The following is a 214-nucleotide window of genomic DNA, read 5'->3' as shown; positions in this document are numbered from 1 at the left end:
TAAACGATTCTGAGAATTTTACTGCACATTTACTGATAATTCCCAATCTTGATCACTGATGTAAATTAACCCCTTGAAAAGTTTCTCTCTCTCCCCCCCTCCCTCTTCCCTCCTTCTCTCCTCTCTCTCCTCCTCCCCTCTCTCTCCTCTTCCTCTCTCCCCCTTCCCTCTTCCCTCCCCCCTTCCTCTTCTCTTCCCTCTCTGTCTCCCTCCC

The sequence above is a fragment of the Gracilinanus agilis genome, chromosome 1 (assembly GCF_016433145.1).
Source record: "Gracilinanus agilis isolate LMUSP501 chromosome 1, AgileGrace, whole genome shotgun sequence".
Classification (NCBI taxonomy): domain Eukaryota; kingdom Metazoa; phylum Chordata; class Mammalia; order Didelphimorphia; family Didelphidae; genus Gracilinanus; species Gracilinanus agilis.
The sequence above is the reverse complement of the archived record's forward strand: the minus strand, read 5'-3'. Positions refer to the sequence as shown.